Here is a 20577-nt window from a genome sequence, read left to right on the forward strand (position 1 = left end):
GCAGCGCTGGCGATCCAGCGCTGCTCATCAAGTGTGGACACACACCAGCGCTTTTATTGGCCTCCAGGGAATAAGGAGATATCCCAGAAAGCTTTTAACTAAATTACTCTCTTTGTTTTGTTATGCAGCCTCTCTTTGTTTTGTTGTGAACTCCGATTGGAGCTGAGCTCCATTGAACTGCTTATCTAAAAAACAAACACTGATCACAGCAAACAGGAGCTATCTGTACCTGGCTGTGAACGATCAAATGAGAGGCAGGGAGAGAATGTTTGCTTGACAGAGAAACAGCGTTGGAGGCAGGCTGTTTGCAATTAAGACCAAGGGCTCCTGAACATTGTGATTTTTCAATCCAGGAAGCTAAAGTGTTGGCTCCAAAAATCCACTCTCTCTCTCTTCCCCGCTCCCTGTCACAGTACACCACAGGGAGTGAGTGAAACAGCGGGGAGTCCGTGTTGGAGGCAGGCTGTTTGCAATTAAGAGTTAAGACTAAGGGCTCGCAAACATTTTGTGATTTTTCAATCCAGGAAGCTAAAGTGTTGGCTCCAAAAACCCACTCTCTCTCTCTTCCCCGCTCCCTGTCACAATACACCACCCTCCACCCCCCTCTTTTGAAAAGCACGTTGCTGCCCCTTGAATGCTGGGATAGCTGCCCATAATGCAGCACTCCCAACAGCGCTGCAAATGCTGCAAATGTGGCCACACACCAGCGCTGGTAGCTGTGAGTGTGGCCACACACCAGCGCTACTCCTACACAGCTGGATGACCAGCGCTGCAAACTACCAGCGCTGCAAACCGTAAGTGTAGCCAAGCCCTGGGATTCCATTTCAGGCTCTGGAGGAGAGGTTCTCTAGAGGTCAGATACTCTTCTGCCTGTTGACACCAAGCCGTATCACTTCCAATCTGTCCCAGTCCAATTCCTATCCTTCCCCACCCCCACCTCCTAGTCCCAGTCTCTTCTCAGGCTTCTCATCACCATCCCAAACTCCTTGTCCAGCCAGTCTCATTCCCCCCATCACAGATCCTCATTCATTCTCTCACTCCCCTCTTGGGTTCCAGCTGCCCCCAGCTCTGTTCCCCCACACCCACCTCCTTGTCTCAGGGCTTGTCTACACTTACCAAGGGATCTACGAGCAACGATTGATGCATCGGTGGTCAATTTAGATTGTCTAGAGAAGACCCACTAAATCAACCTCAAATCGCTCTCCCGTTGACTCCTGTACTCCACCGGATCGAGAAGAGTAGGGGGAGTCAATGGAAGAGCGTCTCCTGTCGACATCACGTAGTGTGGACCCCACAGTAAGTAGGTCTAAGCTACGCTATTCATGTAACTTAAATTGCATAGCTTAGATTGAATTTCCCCTGTAGTGTAGACAAGGCCTCAGTATCCCCCCCTCCCCGGCTGCTTGACCCAGGTCTCATTGCCAAGTTTTTCCCTGGCTCCATGTCTTTTATCACCTCCCAGCCCCATTCCCCAACACACTGGTTTTCAATCCCAGTCTCCTTATCCAGCCAGTCCCAGACCTTCTCCTCCAACCAAGCTCTTTGTCTGATCTGTGTTTCCCACTCCCGCACCAGCTCCTAGTCCCAATTTTCTTGCCCAACCAGCCCACCCCCCTCTGGCTCTCAAACCCAGTCTCCTTATCCAACCAGCAGTTTCCCCCCCGCCCCCGCTCTAGCTAGCACTTATAGTTTTGCTCTAGTCCCAGTCTCACCAGGATCCTTGTCTCAATCTACTCCCCTTCTTCCTCGGTCTCCTTTTATCCCCTCGGGTTTCAAGTCAGACAACTTCCTCCTCTGTGCTCCGAGATGCCAGCAGAGTGGAAATCAGAGTAGAGGAAAGACAGGTTCTCTGGTCTCAGTTCCAGTACCCAGCTCTAGCCCAGGTCACAGCTACTGGAAGCTGCAACTACAGGAAAAGTTCAGCTTTGCCCCCTTAGCCCTAGGAACAGAGCATGCTCAGTCACTTTGTTAGGACAGCGCATGTAGAGTTTGGTCAGCACTAAGAGCTAATGAAGCATGCCCCAGAAAGATAGAATCTTTACAGATTTTAGCCACTAAATTTTAAGTATTTACTGAGCACGTGCAAAGTACAATTTTTCAAAGTCATATAATTTAGCCAAATTTGGGTGGATCTGCACAGTAATTACAAGAGACATATCCCTGACTCAAAGGCCACTCGCTGCCAAATTTTAAATCCCTACTTTATGTGGGTGCTAGAACTTCTCAAAGAAAAGGTCACCAGAATTACTTTTTAAAAAATGCCCTGAAACATTTTTCTCTAGCCGTTTTTGGAAACTGAACTATTTTGGTTGACACGTTCCAAAATAATTCAGCCTGAGACAACCAGCATAGAAAATATCAGCCCAAATGGCTAAAGTTCAGCAACGTTATTAGCAACTGAAAAGGGGTCCTACAATAGGAAGAGTCAGGTAACCTTAACAACAAGCAGCACTATGAGCCCTGCCTGTAATCAATGACAGGAGCAAAAGTAACCTTTGAAAAAAGAAAAAAAAAAAATCAAGGAATCATTTGTACCTAGCACACATCTTAATAGCTGCGATAAAATCAGACTCAGATCATGATTAAATACACAAGCAGCTTGTGAAATTCTAGTTTAAGTTTACCCGCAGAATATTTGCCCACGATCAAATGTTTTAGCTGTGGTATCTATAGCAGTGATCACACCCCAATATATAAATGCTGAAGTTGCAACCTTTTTACATCCTCTCACTTTGAACTGAGTGCTCTCTTGCCAGTCCTCAGCAACCAACTCAAAAATTAATACTGCTCAAAAAGAATCAAGAGGGAGGGAGTTAGGTCAGGTTACCATTTTACATTTTCAAGGGAGTACAGCAACAGAAGAGATGTGCCAGTGAGTCAATTCTATAGAAAACCAATATGCAATAGGTCAATTTGGACAGTTTACTGCATTATAATTATTTTTTCTTGGCCTACTCTCTACGTTGTCTTTATTAAAAAGAGATATAAAATCATTTTTCTCCAGTTTAAATTTATGCCTCGGACTCTCTGAAGCCTCTTTCCTAATATTATTGGAAATCTCTGTTATGGGCTGCAGCCATATAACATTAGTCTGAAAGATGGTCAGATTTCATAAACTAAGCAGAGTCAGTACTTGGACAGAAAAGCAAAGGAAATCCCAGGAAGTACCAGTGGTGCTGGCGATTCCATACTGCAGATGGCAGTCTTTCTTCTGAGTCACTACTGAATCACTCTACTAGGCAAGGCGCTGAGGTACCATGCTGTGAGACATGCCATCCTCCAGATTACAATCTTCAATAAAGGCAAATTTATTTTCAGCTATAGTTTATTTTATTTTTTCTATTTAGAAGAAGAGGGATGTCAGCCCTTACATCCTAGACAAATTCCAACTTGGGTACCTAGAGGGTCGCACACTTTGTTGCTTCTGTAGCCTGAACTCTGCATGCACTAGGGGCACCTTTCTTTCGCCCCATCTCCACAAGCTGTGTGTGCCAGCCACCCCTTCCATCTCCTCCTATTTCAGGTACTCCCTGCAACCCCTCCTCCCTCATGGCACTGGCTGTACCTGCCCCATTCCTGCCTTCCACCTCATGCCAGTGGCTCGTGTGTACCCTATTTCATCCTTTCTCCGCAATGCCAGAGTCCCCCATTCTCCCCACCCGTAACAGAGGTGGTGTGCACTCCCATTCGCACATACCCCCCTTTCACCTCATGCCAGCAGTCCATTCATTTTTACTGATGTTCCACAGAAAATTATGGCTAGAATGTGTGTGTGCTCGCTCATGTACGAGATCAAAAGGGAATGGAATGGGACACCAACATTTATCGCTCTCTTTCGCAAGTCTACAGCTCTAGTTTGATGCATAAGAGCAGCACTTGGTAATCTAAAGAATAAAAAAATAAAGAGAACATTTTACGTAACTATAGCTTGGCTACGAGCAGTTTGTTTAGATTTAAACACATTACAAATGTTTTCACCCTTCACACATTCCTGTTTTAATGATGATTTGTAGAGTACAAAATGAGAATGTGTGCTGATTGAATTCTCTATCAAATATCAGCACTAAACTGGTTCTATTGTAACATTAAGCAATCCTCTCCTTCAAACTGTGCCAAAAGCAATAGGATATCCCAGATGTTGTAGTATCAAAGGGTTGAAAAATTTTCAAAAGTACCTAAGTAAGGAGCTCAAATCCCACTGAAAGTTAATGGGACTAAGGCACTTATGAAAATTTACCTAGCATGCATAAATGAGACTGGTCTTGTATTTGGATCCAACTTAGGAGAATCAAACAGGAAAGGAGACTAATGCAGCAAGTAAATTACAACAGCTTTTATAGTTAGAGTGGCTGTCTAACTTAAACTGATAAACTGCTTAGCCAATCCGGATCAAGATCAATCATTTACTCCCCCCCTCCCCCTGAGGACAGATGTCAGGGAGCATACATCCTCTACACTTATTTCCCATAAAATCTCAACTTGATGTTGTACTTGTTTTCCTTAGCACTGAAATACCAACTAATAGTTTTCCCCAACCTTGCCAAACTTCAGGACAACAAATTTGTTAAGATCAGGTAGACTCTACATTAACCTATCACAGTTAAAAATGCAACTGATACATAAGAGTCCCACCAAGTTACACACAAAAATGTAGAACGAAGACAAATCGATGGATGCAATAATTTCCTGTTATTTCTAATCAATTTAAGAAGCATTCATAAAAGCCTTTGATTCTGATATGCAAAATATACACGCTACTGAATATGAATATTAAAAGACTTGGTATTACTATGCTGGTTTTACAATGCCTTCCAGCTATGTATTGCCTTTAAAGAGAAATGCTGCAAACATTATTTTGACTTTCTAGAATTATATCACTGGGCACATGATGTCACATCCTTAGGTTGTACATAGGGCTTTAACAATTTACCAGGCATCAATAACAAGAGGCCTATAAGAAAGATTTTTGAGGGGGGAGCTTCTACCATCAGTGAGATCCAGGAGCGCAGAAAGCTAGACACTCGCCAACTTCCAGCTGCTGGGAAGAAGAGGGTGCTCTCCATGCTCTTTGTAGCACCACAGATGTGATTAAATCCCAGTCATTTCCAACCCCCACCTGTACAGAAAGAGTGCTCTCCCCACCTCACCCCAAAAGCTTTCTTCAAGTGAAGGAAGTAGTACCTGCTACTCACCTTCCCCTGTTCCCTTATATGCTGCTGGGGTGGTGGAGATTCTTAACTAGTCTACCCTCTCTCTCCCCACCACCTCTATTTTTCAATCCTCTTCCAGACTTCCCTGGGAGGCAGCAAAGTGACAATGACATGATTCCAGTCAGTTTCACTGATGCCCCAAAAATTCTGAGGGAGCAACGCAACTGCCCAGAATCATGTGCGCGTCGCACTGCTGCATTTGACTTTTACTGAAATAGTTAAGCTGTTTTTGAGCACAATTAAAAAAATAATCAGTTTTTCCAAAAAATAAAAAAATCTTGTAACCGCTTTTTGAACACTTGTAACAGCTCGATGGAAGTTGATGCAAACACACAATGATAATGAGGAGTCCTTAGTTTGTAGGTGTTCCTTTCACAAGTCTCGTGAAAACTTGATTTGTTGTGGCTGAATTATAAAAGGGTTTTTTAATGTATTTAGTGTATGAATACAAGATTAAACCATTAAAACTAATACGCTCCCAAAGTTCCTTCATCTGACACTGCATGTATTTGTAAACAGACATGGTGGAATCTCAATCAAAAAGAGGTCATCTCAGGATTCTACAGGATATACACAAGTATAGTCAAAGTGGAACAATATTTCAGTTATAATCAGTTGGGCACTGAATTGTGCTATGGATGTGCATTAAAAAAAATTTAAAAAATTTAAAAAAAGGAATGCCAAAGGAGGCCTTTCTTCCACATGATAGAGAAAGGTGGAAATCTAATCTGACAAGGCCTCCCGCCTCATTTACTGCATATGTGCAATACACAGCACTGTACTCATGTCTACTGAATAGCAGCATTCAGTAAAATGTGTTTTTTCATTTTTCTTTTTTTAAAAGTAGGAAAATCTATACAAAAGAACTGCATTAAAGACATTCAAATTGCAAACTGACCCCATCAACAGTCAGGAAGTGACAAAAATTAAAGTTGCATGTGCAATCTTAACCCTGCTACCTTATATGCATATACATTCTCCTTATATAGTATATGTATGAAATACAATAAACTATATTAAAAGAATATTTGTTGCAAAATCAGGCACAGATAAGTCAGGAAATGCCACATTCACGGTTACCTTTGCCAAGTTATATCTGCCCCACTGCATGTCTATCCTGTGCACTGAATGAGGCAAGGTCCTGTAGAAAAAATAGAATGTGAGCATGCAACTAAAGACTGTGTCATATAATGCATATGCACAAGGAGAAAGAATTAAGTTTCCACTGACAAACATAAATCTGGCATTTCCCAACTTTGAAGTGCTTTGACTTTGCAATCTAAATACCATTCTTTTAATGTATCGACTGAATTTGCAAGGCCTAACACTTAACTTAATGGCATTTCTCTGTTTGGATGTAACATAACTTCTGAATGCTACATCCATTCAATTCCAAGAGTTCAGGGACTGTTCTAGGTGTCAATGGGCAGAACCTACTGATTTTGGTGGAAATGGGAAAAAACAAAAAAGGAAAATGGAGGACACGTGGAATTCCCTGGCAATACACCTGATTAGTTCTGCCAATTCTCACAATACCGTTTTAAAATGTTGACACCCCGAAATAGAAAGAAAATAAAGAATGGTGGTTTTGAAGGGAGATGGTGATGCACACAGAACCACTAACATAGGAAGTAGAATGAAGGAGGCACACAGAACCCATGGCACACAGACGGAATGGGGGAACCTGGCATGGAGTAGAAAGGAGAAATTGGGGGCATGAGAAATTGTCTGGTGAGGGCAATGCACTCAGCCTAGAGAAGCAATGAAGCATGTGACCCTATATTTTATCTAAATGTAATTTCCTAGATAGGTTGGGGGGGGGGGTTTTAAGAAAAAAGGTACAAACAAATACTATTATGTGCAACTAGAAAAACCTCTAACCGAAGATAGCCACCACATGAGCTAAAGGATTAATTATATTAGCTGGCACAAGTAGAAGGCTATCTCATAGTGAAGATTGGGGGCGGGGGAGGAAAGGGTAGCCAAGCTTTGTCCACCTCTTTTCCCCTTCTCCACCAGGAGGTGGGGTTTTGGGTTTGGGAGGCAAGAATGAGGAGAAATGGGCCATGTGCTGTGATTGGGGGATGGGACAAGCTTACTTTCTTCTCTCCCCACGCCTCCTGAAATCTCTTTTCAGCTGCTCCAGCAGCTCACAGGTATTCCTTTGTGCAGCGCGTGTGGCGGTGGTGGTACCAATCTAAGAATTAAAATGTTCCTTTTTTTATTATTATTTTTAGGCATGCTACCAACATTTTTGAGGAATATAAAAGAGACAGGAAAAGGCAATTTTTTAAACTTGTATCTTGCCAAAAGCTGAACAAAATTTCATGGGACAAAGAAAAAGCACTTCCCCAGCCCAAGGGCATTCCTCCTGCCAAATATGAAAAGCCTACTGCGTACCAAGGAATAGTGAGAGGCTGTCAAGTAAAGATCATGAGAATCCATAAAGATCGCAAGAATCTTATAATAGAAAGTGTTAGGCAGTGTAAATATGGGGATTGCAACCAGCTTCCCCTACAATACAAGTCTTCAATTACATGTTCACCTACATTTTTCCTCAAAACCCTTGCCTTTGGACCCTTAGAACATTGGACAATAAAGCAAGGTTATGGAGTGCATTTGTTGAGGGGTCCAAAGCACCCCTCTTATGCACTGCACTAATTGGCTAGAGTGTCATGCATAAGCCTGGGATTCACTGTAAAAGTTTTAAGGCCTGTAGCAAATGAAGCAGGATTCTGCTGGAAAAGAATAAATACCTTTGTAACTAATGCACTGGACTAGGAACCTAGCAATATGGGTTCTATTCCTGCCTCCGCTGCAGACTTCTCATGTGACCTTGGGCAACTCATTTAGACCCTGATTCAGCAAAGCACTTAGCACATACTTAACTTTAAGCACTGGTATATTTCCACTGAATTTGAGGAGATTACTCGTATGCCTGAAGTTAAGCACATTCTTAATAGTTTTACTGAATTCTGGAATCTTAACCTGTGCCTCAGTGCCACATCTGTAAAATGGTAGTAATAAGGTCCTTCCTGGTCCTATGGGGATGTTCTGGGAATAAATTAATCAAGATATACTACAGTTATGACAGCCATAGAAAAAAAAATCTAGAAAAAAAAATCTGAGACAGAATCAGAGCCACTGTGTAGTCATTTAAGAATACTGTATGTTGATCTGGGTATTAGGATGTTAACAGTATGAATATGTTGGTTTAATCTAATCAGAGGCTGTAAGGAAAAACAAGCAGGAAGGAAAAACAAAGTCTCAAGATATTCCACTTCTCCACAAACACTTGAGAGTTAAGAGAGAATGTCAGGACAGAAAAAGGTCCTCACACACTGAAGATCAAAAGTTGTGGCAGGTTAAAAAAGGAACACTGTCTCAAGAGAGGGGAAGTTGTTTGGGGGAACCAGAGGAAGACTGCTGGGGATGTCTGAAGAAGTTAAGACTGTCTAGGTAAGACACACATTCATGTACTCCAGTGGTTTTCAACTTTTCATTTGCGGACCCCTAAAAATGTTCAAATGGAGGTGCAGACCTCTTTAGAAATTCAGTCTGTAGTGTGCATCCCATACCATACAAGTCTTGGGCTATGTCTACACTAGCACTTTTGTCGGCAAAACTTTTGTCGGTCAGGGGTGTGAAAAAAACCCACACCCTTGACTGAAGCACGTTTCACTGACAAAAGCGCCAGTGTAGACAGCACTATGTCAGTGGGAGACATGCTCCCACCGACATAGCTACCACTGCTCTTTGTGGGTGGTTTAATTATGCCGGTGGGAAAGCTCTCTCTCATCAGAATAGAGCGGCTACACAGGAGACCATACAGCAGTGCAGCTGCAGTAGTACAGCTCTGTCGCTGTAAAGTCCGTAATGTAGACATAGCCTTAGACCAGGGGTGGGCAAACTACAGCCCGTGGGACCGTCCTGCCCGGCCCCCGAGCTCCTGGCCCAGGAGGCTATTCCCCCTCCCCCACAGCCTCAGCTCGCTCGCTCTGCTGCTGGCGCAATGCTCTGGGCAGTGGGGCTGTGAACTCCTGGGGAGCCCCGCCTGACCCGGTCTCTGTGCTGCGTGGTGGCAGCGTGGCCCAGCTCCAGCCGGGAGGCGCGGCTGTAGCGTCGCCAGCCACCAGTGCTCCAAGCAGCGCGGTAAGGAGGCAGGAAGCAGGGAGGGGTGGATAGAGGGCAGGGGAGTTTGGGGTGGTGGTCAGGGGGCGGGGAAGTGGATGGTGGTTGGGGTGGAAACGGAGTTGAATGGGGGCAGGGGTCCCGGGGGGCAGTCAGGAAGGAGGGGGGGTTGGATGGGGCGGCAAGGGGCAGGAGTTTCAGGGGTAGTCAGGGAATGGGGAAAAGGGATGGTTGGATGGGGCAGGGGTCCCGGCGGGGGCTGTCAGATATGAGAGGAGGGGTTGGATGGGGTGGCGGGGGTCTAGGGGCAGTCAGGGGACAGGGAGTGGGGGTGTGTGGATGGGGCAGGAGTCCGGGGGGGTGGGGGGAGATAGGAGGTGGGGGCCAGGCCACAACCTCCTCCCCTAACCAGCCCTTCATACAATTTACGAAACCCGATGCAGCCCTTAGGCCAAAAAGTTTGCCCCCCCCGCCTTAGACTGAAAACGGATGGAACAGAATTCAACTATAAATGTTGCACATGCCTGGCACAGCACTTGATGCAGCGTGAAAAAGGCATTAAACTGTGAGCTTTTATGGTAACGACAAGACTTCCAGGTTTTGACCAGTAGGTGGGGATATTCACATACTTTTGCTTGATCAGAACAATTGAATGCCTTTTGGGGATCTGAGTAGCAGCCGTGTTAGTCTGTATCCGCAAAAAGAACAGGAGTACTTGTGGCACCTTAAAGACTAACAAATTTATTTTAGCATGAGCTTTCGTGAGCTACAGCTCACTTCTTCGGATGCACAGAATGGAACACACAGACAGGAGATATTTATACATACAGAGAACATGAAAAGGTGGAAGTATGCATAACAACAGGAAAAGTCTAATCAATTGAGATGAGCTATCATCACCAGGAGGAAAAAAAAATTTTGAAGTGATAATTAAGATGGCCCATAGAAGGTGTGAGGAGAACTTAACATAGGGAAATAGATTCAATTAGTGTAATGACCCAACCATTCCCAGTCTCTGTTTAGGCCAGTGTTAATTGTATCTAATTTGCATATTAATTTGAGTTCAGCAGTTTCTCTTTGGAGTCTGTTTTTGAAGTTTTTTTGTTGCAAAACTGCCACCTTCAAGTCTGTCACTGAGTGGTTAGAGCGGTTGAAGTGTTCTCCCACTGGTTTTTGAATGTTATGATTCCTGATGTCAGATTTGTGTCCATTTATTCTTTTGCGTAGAGACTGTCCGGTTTGGCCAATGGACATGGCAGAGGGGCATTGCTGGCATATATCACGTTGGTAGATGTGCAAGTGTACAAGCCCCTGATGGTGTGTCTGATGTGATTAGGTCCTATGATGGTGTCACTTGAATGGATATGTGGACAGAGCTGGCATCGGGCTTTGTTGCAAGGACAGGTTCCTGGGTTAGTGTTTATGTTGTATGGTGTGCGGTTGCAGGTGAGTATTTGCTTCAGGTTGGGAGGCTGTCTATAAGCGAGGACTGGCCTGTCTCCCAAGATCTGTGAGAGTGAGGGATCATCTTTAAGGATAGGTTGTAAATCTTTGAAGATGCGCTGGAGAGGTTTTAGTTGGGGGCTGTAGGTGATGGCTAGTGGCATTCTGTTATTTTCTTTTTTAGGCCTGTCCTGTAGTAGGTGGCTTCTGGGTACTCTTCTGGCTCTGTCAATCTGTTTTTTCAAAATCAGATTTTCCACCTTTTCATGTTCTCTGTATGTATAAATATCTCCTGTCTGTGTGTTCCATTCTATGCATCCGAAGAAGTGAGCTGTAGCTCACGAAAGCTCATGCTAAAATAAATTTGTTAGTCTTTAAGGTGCCACAAGTACTCCTGTTCTTTCTGGGGATCTGACACTTGATTTTCATAGTCACCCTTTGCTGACCCATTAGACACAGTATGCGGACCTCCAGGGGTACATGGACCACAGAATGAAAACCACTGGTGTAGACTGTTTTAAAATCCTTTTTTCCCCTCTTATGCTCTGTACCTACTAAAATAAAAAATTCTTTAGTTTTAAGAAGGCTGTTTTATCACTGTGTACCAGTGGTTACAGGCTCCTGAAGGGAAGAACCGCAGGGGTCCAAACACAGTTGGACTGGCTGGATAAGCTCAGTTGATACAGAGTACTGTAGCTCAGGGCACGGACAGAGTGGGAGAAGTGCAGAATTCCATCCTGTGATAGGAAAGGCATGACGCTTTAGACCTGAAGGGGTGCCTTCAAAGACCAGAAAGGGGACAGAGGTACTGCTAGCCCGGTAACCATCTGAAAAGTAGTTTCCTTATTTAGTGAAGGAGCTGGATGGGGTGCAATAAATGAAATATGGGGTGAAATGATTAGAACAGGCAGTTGTCACTCCTCAAGCACTTTTCAAACTGCACATTGAATAAGGCCAAGGTTCTGAGGAAAAATAGTAGGTGATCATAACAGACACAAGGTGACAGTTATAATTGCACAAGCTGCTTTAGTTTTATTATTTCATGACTTGAGTGTTTTTGTTTGCAACCTTAATGTTCTTTTAACGTAGTAGTTTCATATGGATATTATGTTGTGTTCTAACTTGAAAAAACAAAGAATGCTTTTAATTAGCTTAAACAGCCTAAGGAGCCTACTGTCCCCTTCAGGTACACACATACCTGACTTCCATTATCACTAATAGGAATTACAGAAGCATCAAAAGAACTTTCTTGTGACTATACATTCTTATTTCTCAACCATAACAATATTCGTTGTTATTGCTCTGGGCATTGTCATTGTGCAACAGAGACTTCCATGGTCTCAGGTATTGATAAAGGTGATCTACAAAAAAATGTATTCCCACTTCCCCCACCCCCACTTATCTTCTTGTTTTTACCTTAGAAAAAACAGGAAAGTAAAAAGTCTGCTCTTTCTATGGTTGGATTTGTAACATTAAAAAAGCATAAAACTGACCAAACCTTTATACATTGCAAATGTGGCAAAACTGGAGTACAAAACCCCTCTCCATTATTCTTTGCAAGCTGCCTTTAAATTAACACTGACTCCTGAAGCAGTTCTCCTATAGCTTTGAATGAAGAGCGTTTCAGTGGCAGATTGAAACGAGTAATCTGAAAACCACTTTCTGATTCCAAAAGGCTTCAAACTGCACACAGACAGAAGAAATCCCCCACAAGTCAAACAAGAGAAAAGAGGAGCTTTCTAATTATTGGACTGCTGAAAAATATACCACATGACGCTGTCATATGTAACAGGTATAATAGGTCACTTTGAATATAGTAGTGCTGAGACTATCATATATACTCGATCATAAGCCGGTTCGTTTATAAGCCGACCCCAAGATGGATAAGTAAAAATGGAAAAGTTTTATGATCCATTCATAAGCTGACCCTATAATTCAGGGGTCAGCAAACTCTGGCTCCCAGGCCATCAGGATAAGCTACTGGCGGGCCAAGATATTTTATTTACCTCGAGCGCCTGCAGGCACGGAGGTAAACCTAAGTAAACAATGTGTCCTGGTGGGCCAGCTGCTTACCCTGGAGGGCTGGGACAGCAACTGGTGGGGAAATTTGGGGGGGGGGGGGGTGGAGCTGGGGGTCAGAGGAGTAACCCCTGTGACCACCCCCCACATGACCCCATCCCTAGCCTGGGACCCCCACACTCTCCCCATCCCATCCCTTCCCACCTTATCTGGGGAGGATGTCTCTGGCCTGGCTGGAGCTGCTCTAGCAAGCTGGGCAGTGCAGCCGCAGCATGCTCCAGCGGGCTGGGTGGCATGGCCACAGCCTGCTCTGGGGGGTAGGGCCGAGCGGTACGGCTTCAGCCTGCCAGCCCCGGAGCTGCAGCTGCTTCAGAGGCTGGGGGGAGAGCAGCGTGGCCAGAAGCGGAGACACTCTGGCCCCACCTCTTCCCTTCTGGCTCTGCTGCCTCTCCTTTCTCCCTCTGTTGGGGAGAGGGGCTGTGTCCCACCTCTCCCTCTCTACACCCGTTCATAAGTCGACCCCCTTCTCTGGTGCTTCCCTTTTTTACTAAAAAAATTTGACTTATGATCGAGTATATACAGTAATAAATGTTTAACTATTTCACAGTATCTGGAATACAGTTATTTCTCTTACCATACCAAAATAAAAAAAATCTGCACTATATCATTTGCATTCCAGGGTGCCGTAATGTGCACCTATGTCTTTTATTGTTAGTATAATCATTCTGTTTAAGTCACAATTTCTAGGCTTAGAGCAGTATGTACATACTGATATCTGAAGCCTTTGTTGGAAAATCTCTATGCCAGGTCCAATTACACAGTATCATTAAACATTAACTTGATAATCTTATATTGTGAATGTACTGAAGAATTTCAGAGGGTGAAAATTATATATACATTTTAATACATGGTTTAGAACAGGGTTTTCAACCTTTTTCCTTCTGAGGCCCCCACCAACATGCTGTAAAAACTCCACAGCCCACCTGTACCACAATAACTGGTTTTCTGCATATAAAAGTCAAGGTTGGCATTAGCGGGTAGCAAGCAGGGCAATTGCCTGAGACCCATGCCACAGGGGCCCCGGTGAAGCTACATTGCTCAGACTTTAGCTTCAGCCCCAGGCAGTGGGACTCAGGGCCCCAGGCTTCAGTCCCATGTAATGGGGCTTCGTCTTTCTGCCCCGGGCCCCAGCAAGTTTAACACTGGCCCTGCTTGGTGTCCCCCCTGAAACCTGCTCGTGGCCCTCCAGTGGGTCCTGGACCCTTGGTAGAGAACCACTGGTTTAGAATAAACTCCTACCATCTTGAAAATGAAATTAGGTAACTTAGTAAATGGTTTATTCTGTCACATATTCATTTTGTTATTTTAGTGTTGCTGTTAGGCTATGACTACACTGCACTTTTGTCTGCAGGGATGTGGAAAATCCACACACACCCCGACCAACAAAAAGCACCAGTATGGACGGCTTTTTGTTGGCGGGAGATGCTCTCCTACCAACAAAACTACCGCTGCTTGTTGGGGGTGGTTTTATTTTTCTGGCAGGAGAGCTCTAGCCTGCTGGCAAAGAGTAGCTTCATGGGAGTCCTTACAGCTGTGCCGCTGTAAAGTATGCAGGTAGACAGACTCAGTATCAATTCTGATCCAACCTCTACCAAAAAAAATTAATCATTCACATTGAAAACAGATCAGTTTAAATTTTGGCCCAAATAATCTATCCTTCTGTTTCAGGGGAGACAAATCTTAAAATCACATAAGGCAAGCAATTATTTACAGTAGACTCTCAGAGTTACGAACTCCCCAGTCAACAACACACCTCACTTGGAACCGAAAGTACGCAGACAGTAACAGAGACACAAAAAAAGAAAATACAATATAGTACTATGTTAAATGTAAATTACTAAAAAAATAAAGGGAAAAGGTTTTTTAAAAAGATTTGACAAGATAAGGAAACTGTTTCTGTGCGTGTTTCATTTAAATTAAGATGGTTAAAAACAGCATTTTTCTTCTCCATAGTAAAATTTCAAAACCGAATTAATGTTCAGTTATAAACTTTCGAAAGAACAATCACGATTTTTTCACAGTTACAAACATTTCAGAGTTAGGAACAACCTCCACTCCTGAGGTGTTTGTAACTCTGAGGTTCTACTGTAGAATACTTTTTTGCCCCAGCTAGTATCTCTAAGTATTTCAACTTTGTTGAAACTAAATGGATTTTTTCCAAGGTCCATACAAATTCATTCCAGCGAAAAGATCTTTGATAGGTTTCAGTCAGAAGCGCATTTATTTTACAGCAATTATTTTGGGAGAGGGAGGTTTATACCTATGCCATCACAAATAGCTGTCCCTCAGTTTACACTCATTCCTGCATCAGTAGATTTCCTTTCTCCTCCAAATGGCAGTTGATTTTATATTTTGCAAATATTTCAGCATTATCCTGAATTAAATATCATTTAAGTGCCCTTCTCATAGATTGTATTGCCAGTTTATGTTTTCATATATATTGCTGTACTCTCTACTTATTAATTGCTCCCCTACATTGTTTATTTATATTTAATTATTTTTAATATTTAAAAAAATAAGCTCTTAATGTACACAGAAATTATCGTTGACTGTGTGCATATTACTGGAAGTGAATACTAACAATATCAAAACTGTTATCTTTGGGCTCTCAAAAACCATGATTCCAAGCTAGAGTTTGGTATAGTCTGCAGGCAATTATAGAAGATTTTCCTAACATGGCAAACAAACCTCAATCAAAAGGAGAACTGTATCTCATATTTTATTACTTTGTTTATACCATTCTTTCTTCCCTCCCCCTAGCCCAGAATTATACCTTTCAAGCAGAGTTGATATTGGGACTCATGTTTAAAAAAAATTAGGTGCATAAATACGGTCTTGATTTTTGCTTATGCCATAGTTATCAGGATTGCAAAGTCAACTCTAATCGTGCAAAAATCATCATCTTAGCTATCTGCACACTGAAACTGAAAGCACAAAAGAAGCTTGTATTTTGCATGCCTAATTTATTAGTTTCTAGATCGTGGAAAATATTTATTGAGCAGCCCTGAAACTCCCACTCCAAAGCCAGATATGGAGAGTGTCGAATCCGACCACATGCAGACTCTAATCATGTTTATTACAGCAGGACAAACTAGGAATAGGGCCCCACTATGCTAGCCACTGTACAGAGTAGCACATGGTCCTTGCCTTTAAGAGTTTACAATCAAAATTGACAAGACGGGGGGGGGGGGGGGGGGGAGAGAACTATAAATGGAGTTGGTAACAACTATTATTAAGGTTGCCCAAAACTTCCCATTATAAGACCTTGATTTAAGTTCCTTATAACTTTGCCAAACATTAACCAATTTGGGATACCTAGGACCTGATTTTTCAAAGTACTCAGCATTTATGTAGTACTTCATATGTTCAAAGCACAATTTCCATTGACTTCAGTTGCTGCTGGAGTGATCAACATTTCTGCAGGTCTGACCACAGAGTCTCAAGATGGGCACCCAGAAAGTGAGGAACACACAATTGTGAGAAGTCTGGTTTAAGTAACTTGCCTAGCATCGCACAGGAATTCTGTGGCAGAAGCAGGGAACAAATCCAGTTCTCCAGGAAAGCATTTATCAGCCTTAAGTCTGAGATAGTCCTCCTCCAATCCCCACTTCAGTCTTACACACTTCCCAACTTTTCTAATAAATGAGGCAAGGACCCTACAGACAACAACCTCCTTCAGTACACAACCCTGATTTCCCCAGAGAATAGTGGAAAAAATAGTACTTTGTCACGGCTGTAGCATAATGCACAAACACAGGGGGGCTGAATTAAGGCAACCTTAATACTGGCATTTCCTAACTTTTGAGTGCTTTACTTTGCAAACTTAATATTTTAATGTAACTTGTGTGTGTGTGTAATATAATACACAACTAGGGTAACCAGACAGCAAGTGTGAAAAATCAGGACGGGGGTGGAGGGTAATAGGAGCCTATATAAGAAAAAGACCCAAAAATCGGGACTGTCCCTATAAAATCGGGACATCTGGTTACCCTATACACAACCAAAGTAAACCATGTGATGGCAACAAATGTTATATCAATTCCAAGATTTTTTTTTCGGGGGGAGGGGGGGAGAGGGAACGGTAGGTTTAGTTAGGAGGGGATAAAGTGGCAAGAAATGTGAAGGTAGGAAAGGGGAGCAAGATGAGGGTAAGGACAGATATGGAGTAAAGCTGAGTTGAAGAGACTGAGGGAGAGTTGGACAAACTGTTGAACAGCACAAGGCACAAAGTCCAGTCAAAACTGTAGAAAGTTCTCTGAACGTCTGATGGTCTTCCCTTTGGCTGCTTCTACAGCTGCTCCCTGTACAGTTCTAAGTCTGAGCGTACGCTGGGATTGGTGTGGCCACCATTTTATTCCATTCCCCCTCTTCCCTCCCCGCCCCCCCAACCCTAACCCCCAGAATCCCTGCTTTGGCTGTTTCTGCAGCTGCACCTTCTGGCTGGAATCTCTAGCTGATTCCTCTCTGCAGCCTCTGCATGTTGATAGAAACCATCTTTTAGCCCCACCTCTACAGCACACTCCCTTGCTTAACACACTTTTTTCTTCTTGGAACAGGATGCAGTTGTGAGGCTGTTACCATATTACTGCTAAGAAACAACAAATCTGATTGAACATGAAAACATTATGCGGTGTGGTATGCTCAGTTCAGATAAGAAATAATTTACAATACAGTCAGGGAGGGGGTGTTATTTTTTGTATTTTTAACCAATAAACCAGAATTAACCACATAATGTTTAACATTGAAGACTTAAACACAGCCTCAGACACAATATTTCTGAATCCCTGGGGAAAAAAAAAAAAAAACAGTACCAATTTTAAGATTACAGGTATAACAAAATGAACAAAAATCTAGCATACAGCATACTTTATGCAACTTTCAAGAACTGCGTTAGTAAGCTATTCAATACTAAAGAGAAAAGCTTTGAAACAAGATTCAGGGGAGGTTTTACACTCCATGCCCTACTGTACCCATGTTTGCAAAGTTCACATAGTTGTAAAATCAATTGCTGTCAAAGTCCAAGATGCAATACCAAAATTCAGGTGTCCTTACGGCTCTCCCTACCACCTCTTGCCATACACTATTTTAAACTGTCAAGTATCAAAGGGGTAGCCTTGTTAGTCTGGATCTGTAAAAGCAGCAAAGAATCCTGTGGCACCTTATAGACTAACAGACGTTTTGGAGCATGAGCTTTCATGGGTGAATACCCACTTCGTCGGATGCATGTAGTGGAAATTTCCAGGGGCAGGTATATATATGCAAGCAAGAAGCACTATATGCATCCGACGAAGTGGGTATTCACCCACGAAAGCTCATGCTCCAAAATGTCTGTTAGTCTATAAGGTGCCACAGGATTCTTTGCTATTTTAAACTGCAATTTTGTAAGCATTTAGCAGGGAAGCAAGTGCAGTCAGCTATAGTACTTCACCCACATTAAGAAAAAATGTTCAGCCAGCAAACACTGAATTCTTATGATTTAGGATTTTTTGCTTTGGGGAGGGATGGCTTTGAAACCCCTCCCCCATCACAATGCAACAAGAAATGAAGTGGTTGAGACTTGTGTTCCCTCCAAAGCTTAGTGCTAACTCCAGCATTAGGAAAAAATCAATGTAGAGAACAAAAAATGAAGCACTCTCCCTCCTCTAAATATTACGAGAAAGCCATCCATTTCTGCAGAATTAAAACTTTAATTTAAACAATATTAATAAACTACCTTTATAGATGTATTGATAAACTTCCAAAAAGTAACCCACACAGAAAGCTGTACTACTGGGTTATGAGTCTGCAGACAGACTAAGTGCCTCTGTTAATGCTCACTGCTTTGCCAAGCAGCAGCAGAATGAAAGCCAGTGAAGACTTCAGTGGGTTTCACTACTGCTTTTCAGAACCCTGGAGGACAATGGTGAAACTCTCATGGAAAGAATCATGTTGATTTCACTTTGCTGCTGCTTGAGAAACCTCAAAGCAGCAGTAGTCTGGCACTGGAGTTACTCATGGGAAAGGAGAAACCAAACTAAGTGAGCAATAGATTCATTAGAACAGGGGTTCTCAAACTGGGGGTCAGGACCCCTCAGGGGATCGCAAGGTTATTACACGGGGGGAGTCGCAAGTTGTCAACCTCCACCCCAAACCCCACTTTGCCTCCAGCATTTATAATGGTGTTAAATATATAAAAAAAGTGTTTTTAATGTATATGGGGGGGTCACACTCAGAGACTTGCTATGTGAAAGGGGTCACCAGTAAAAAGATTTGAGAGCCACTGCATTAGAACAAGTAACCATGACACTTATAGTAGCTAGAACTCTGGGAGAAGAGTAGCATAACACAGACAACCCTTCCACACAGACCCTAGCTGAACAGCCAGCAGGCTCTGGAGTTACAGGAAGGAAGATAAGGAAACCCTTCCAGCAGCCAAGGCTGGGGAAAGCATGAAAATTACAGATATCTGCTAGCCAGAAGACAGAACCATAAGCAGGGCCTAGACCAGGAATGGGCAAACTATGGCCTGGGGGCTGCATCTGGCCCTTCAGACATTTTAATCCAGCCTTTGAGCTCCTGCTGGGGAGTGGGGTCCAGGGCTTGCCCCACTCCGGTACTCCAGCTGGGAAGCAGTGTCAAGGGCTTGCTTTACTCAGCACGGCTCCCACAAGCGACAGCATATCCCCCTTCCAGCTCCCACGTGTAGGGGCAGCCAGGGGGCTCTGTACGCCGCCCCTGCACCAAGTGCCACCCCCACAGCTCCCATTGGACAGGAACCACAGTGCCTGAGGATGGGACAGCGCGCAGAGCACCTGGCCATGCCTCCGTGTAGGAGGCGGAGGAGGGACATGCCGCTGCTTGAAGTAAGCCTGCACCCCTGGATCCCGCTATGCCCCAACCTCCTGCCCCAGCCCTGATCTCCCTCCTGCCCTCCAAACCCCTTGGTCCCAGCCCGGAGCACCCTCCTGCAGCCCCAACTCCTCATGTCCAGTCCCACCCCATAGCCCACACTCCAAGTGGGAGCCCTCACATTCACCTGTACCTCAACCCCCAATTTCTTGAGCATTCATGGCCCACCATACAATTTACATACCCAGATGTGGCCCTTGAGCAAAAAAGTTTGCCCACCCCAGCCTAAACAGAACCCTTATAATAATCTCAGAACCAGCACTCTTCCCTTCCCAGCAACTGAAGTTGAGGGAAAAGACTGTTTCTCATCAAAAGCTTGGTGGAACCACAAGACCTTGCACATCTCCTCCCATTCTATACCTAACTCTGGCTAGGATATTCACTCCTATATTTAGCAGGTGTCCTATAATTTTTTCTAGCCCTTCCCAAAAGATATATATAAAAGCAGACATTAAAAATCAGTAAAAGTGCAACCTCTCTCAGTATTGCTTCCATATTTTCCAGAATATACACTTACATTTACAATTTTAGGACTGTAAAACTGTTGTGATGAGTGAAGATCAGAAAAGACCACAATTATTTTAAGGTCCATCATACCTGAATTGTGCCACACCCAAGGCTGAACACCTGCCCCCTCAATTGTGCTGCTGGTAGAAAACAGAGCAGCTGGTGGAAAAAAACAATAAAACTTGAATGAAGTGGCATAACTTTAAAAAGAAAGATTCCTTGAAGGCATAGTAGCAGCATAATGGGCTGAAGAACTGATTAAGGCAGAGGTGGGCAAACTATGGCCTGTAGGCAAAATCTGGCCCGCCAGTCGTTTTAA

The 20577-nt window shown here is 43.5% G+C and overlaps 1 protein-coding gene across 6 annotated transcripts in view; it reads right to left on the reverse strand.

The window, feature by feature from the left end:
* The window catches only part of RAF1 (Raf-1 proto-oncogene, serine/threonine kinase), a 115823-nt gene that overhangs the window by 76218 nt on the left and 19028 nt on the right, over window positions 1–20577 (reverse strand). Inside the window, exon 2 of one of the 6 annotated variants that reach the window (XM_039547712.1) lies at window positions 7310–7407. The exons of the other annotated variants lie outside the window; for them this stretch is intronic. The gene's annotated coding sequence lies outside the window, so the exon portion shown is untranslated. The remainder of the gene's footprint in view (window positions 1–7309; window positions 7408–20577) is intronic. 6 annotated transcript variants of the gene reach the window in all.

This window comes from Mauremys reevesii, linkage group 7 (assembly GCF_016161935.1).
Source record: "Mauremys reevesii isolate NIE-2019 linkage group 7, ASM1616193v1, whole genome shotgun sequence".
Classification (NCBI taxonomy): Eukaryota; Metazoa; Chordata; order Testudines; family Geoemydidae; genus Mauremys; species Mauremys reevesii.